Source organism: Schistocerca nitens, chromosome 1 (assembly GCF_023898315.1).
Source record: "Schistocerca nitens isolate TAMUIC-IGC-003100 chromosome 1, iqSchNite1.1, whole genome shotgun sequence".
Classification (NCBI taxonomy): Eukaryota; Metazoa; Arthropoda; class Insecta; order Orthoptera; family Acrididae; genus Schistocerca; species Schistocerca nitens.
Genome location: NC_064614.1, coordinates 471,891,961 through 471,896,110, shown reverse-complemented (window position 1 = coordinate 471,896,110; position 4,150 = coordinate 471,891,961).

Here is a 4,150-nt window from a genome sequence, read left to right as displayed (position 1 = left end):
AAGTCGGAAGGTGTGAGAGATCTGGGTCGTAGGATGGATGAGGAAGAACAGTCCAATGAAGTTGCGCAGACTTGTGTGAGGCCCTGTGTTGTCATGGGGAAGGAGAAGTTCATCTGCATTTTTGTGGCGACGAACACAATTCTTCAATTTCCTGATGGTAGCAGAATACACTTCGGAGTTGATCGATGGACCATGAGGGAGGATATAAAACAGGAAAACCCCTACACAGTTCCAGGTCCCAAAAGATCATCGCCACAACTTTACCGGCTGAGGGTGCGGCTTTGAGCTTTTCCTACGGAGAGGTGGTGTGCCACTACTCAATGGACTGCCATTTCGTTGATGCACCCATGTTTCATCGCCTGTGACGATAATTGACAAAAAATTGTCATGATCAGCCTCGCAACTTGCAAGCAGTCCCGCACTGATAGTCCTTCGTTGCTGTTTACGGTCTTGTGTTGGGCGGCCAGGAACCCAGCTGGCACACACGCTTGAGTACCCCAACTGGTGGACGAGTGTGTCATTGCGACAAACAGAGACGTCTAGCTGTGCAACGAGGTATTTGTGATCCGTCGATCACCTCGAATGAGAGTGTCCGCACGTTCCAAGTCTGCAGAAGTTAGAGCTGTGTACGGCCGACCGGCACGCCGGAGATCGGATAGGTTTCCGAGACCTTGTTGCAATGATGACAGACGTCTCGCCCAGCGACTAACCGTACTTTCGTTCAGTGTCAGGTTTCCGTAGACTTTCTACAAGTGCCTTCGAATATTTGCGATTCTCTGGTTTTCCGTAAAAGAAAAGAAAAAGAAAAAAGAGGCCCTTTGCTTCGAGCTCACCTCCATCATTACACACTCCATTCTGAAGGTTAGCTATAGCGCCGCCAGCAATCGGAACTTAATGAAACTGTAGGGGCTGGAGCGGGAACATTCCACCATGTCTCACAACAAAGCCGCATTTTTTCAACCAAAACTGGCAGAGAAAAGAAATGTGTTGCATAACATACTGAACGCCGTTCTTACAACAGAACGTATGTGGTTCATGTCAGTTTGAGACAACTTCCACTCACATAAAGTTCTTCTAATAGTACCGATAACGTCAACGACTATGTTTTTGGAGCCACGATCTCTGTTGGATGAGGGTTCTGGAAGGAAATCATCTGTGTTCTTTCCAAGTGAATCATCCTGATATGCACCTTGATCTGTTTAGGAAAACTACGGGAAACACAAGTTTGCATACCCGGGAGGGGATGTGATCGCTACACCACCAATACGTGCGTCCGGTGTCTTTAGCATTGCACCATCTCGCTTGGTAACAAATTTTATCGTACTGGCTCTCAGAATAGCATAGCATTAATCGCGAAATGTGTGCTTCATGACCGTAATACGATTCGCCGAACAATTTTACTACCTGATGTGATAAACCTTATTGTGCTTTAGCCATAAAGTATATGACATTTAAGAAGTACCGGCACACTGTGCGGGGCAAAAATGCAATATAAACATGCCCGCGCCAGAAAGAGACATGTACGAAAAGGAAGACGAATATATGAGATCAATATTCTAATGTTTACTCAAACGGATATTAAATTGTTTACTCTACAACAATCCGTTGCTTTCCGTCCGTGATTCTGGGTGGACGTATTGCGTGTATGTCACACAGCAATAAATATTTGCGTAAAAGTTTCACAATATATCTTCTGGAAAGGGAGGCAGGTTCAAATGGCTCTGAGCACTGTGAGACTTAACAGCTGTGGTCATCAGTCCCCTTGAACTTAGAACTACTTAAACCTAACTAACCTAAGGACATCACACACATCCATGCCCGAGGCAGGATTCGAACCTGCGACCGTAGCAGTCGCGCGGTTCCGGACTGGGCGCCTAGAACCGCTCGGCCACCGCGAAGGGAGGCAGTTTCTTCTATTTTTAAATTGTTTCATCCTTAAAATGCTATCTGGAAACAACGTAGCTTGCGTACTTTGGAACACGCGAGGTCATTGTTTATGATGATACTGTACTGCATTCTTTGTCACGGAGCTGCACGCTGCATCTTCTTCAAAAAGGTAGAGGTTGGGTTGGGTTGTTTGGGGGACGAGACTAGACAGCGAGATCATCGGTCTCATGGGATTAGGGAAGGATGGGGAAGGATGTCGGCCGTGGCGTTTCAAAGGAACCATCCCGACATTTGCCTGCAGCGATTTAGGGAAATCACGGAAAACCTAAATCAGGATGGCCGGACGCGGGATTGAACCGTCGTCCTCCCGAATGCAAAACCAGTGTGCTAATCAATGCGCTACCTCGCTCGCTAAAGTAGAGGTAAATATCATTCTGTTCAAAAGCGAATTAATATATATCAATCAGTTTAGACCGTTACAGTGGTAATCGTAGCGAGAGACTGTGGAGATAAGAACTTAGACACGTGAATTGCTGCAAGTGAAAGAATCCGCCAGCCACACACCTCGAAATAATCCTCATTATTCGCACATCCTTACGACGTCAGTACTTAAATATCAGCATAGTGAGAAAGTGTCCTCTGTCACATTTTTTCACATACGTCTCACATGCAGACAATAATTTCTTTTAGATAGCGAAGCAGGAGATGCTTGAACCAAAAAGCGAAATGAGACACAATAAATTTTCTTCCATTCTTATCTGTATTTTTATAAACTTCGGCAGTGCTCTGCCAGTTTCATTTAAGCAGAAAATTACTACAGAAATTGAAGTAATAACCAATTTCAGTTACGGTGATTTCATTTCCAGTACTACGCCTCCCATAATTATTTAAAAAAGTGCCGATATTCATTCATATCTAACGCGTTCCTAGCGTCAGATTTGAAGACACGCTAAAATTGAAATGCAAACAATTTTCTGTTTGTATGTACGATTTTTTCTAGTATTTCTGCATGTTTTGCATTCAGCCAGAAAGTAATGGAGTCATGAAACTCCACTAATGCACTGCAGTTGACATAACGTGTAATTGACAGTTGATAAGCCCTGGTAAAACTGCGTTGTATCCGGTTATGGAATTAAAAGAGAAGCTCTGGAGAAGATGACAGTTTGTAGCAGACAAGTACCCACCTAGTAGGCCTGTGAAGGACATTGTCCAAACGTTGGAAAGAAACAGGGGAATTAATATCAAAATACAACGAATGAAGACAGCAATCTGTACGGACTTCCGACTTGGAAGAAGTAAAGTTTGTTCGCGTGGAAGACGAACCCCAGTCGGCACTCAATCAGCTGCACGTGAAGTGGGTGTGACCGAATATGTGAAAAGTGATATGGAAACTATAGCAACATATATACCAATTCAAAAAGAGCAACCTTACGTTAAACCTAGCGTCGTATTGAACCGATGGATGCTGCAGCTCTGTGTTACACTGTGTTACATGTGGTCGGTAGGTGCAGTACGTCACTTGATGTTCGTGCACCCATGTGATGGTTCCAAGATGACGGAGCCACCACTCAATTCGCACATGTGACTGGCAAACCTGTCTCAGACGATCCGTGCAAAGTAGACAGGAAAATGAGGTCCTATTTCGTGATTAGCTCCTTCATCTGACCTGTCCCCACTCGATTTCCTGTCTTGTGTACGACAAGGAAGGTTGGAAGATTAGGGTTTAATGTCACGTCGACGACGATAACACAAACTGGGGAAGGAGATCGGCCTTTCCCTACCAAAGCAACCATCCCGGTTCTTGCCTTGGCCGATTTAGAGAAATCACGCCAAACGTAAATCAGGACAGGGAATTAAACCGCCAACCTCTCGAATTCGGGACCAGTGTCTTACTACTTCACCACCGAGGTTATCCCAACTTGCACGACGGAAGCTTGTGTTTTTATGTGGAGCCTGCATGAAAACCCACCACACCGCTTGGAATAATTGTTGTACATGTAACACGTTGCACAGCTTTCGTGATAGTAGATTTATGTTTGCACATACTCGATGACAACTGTCTTGCGTTTAAATTTGCATTTCACAACTGGTAAACCTCTTAGCTAGTGTTGGGGAACTAATATTTTTGAATTTGGAATGTTCTCATTCTTGTTGATAACTAATGTACAATTGTGAAAGAAACTGCATTGATCAGAGATATGACATTCGTCTATGTTAATGCAGGTCTGTTTACACAAAACTTTAGGATTGTATTGTATGGAAC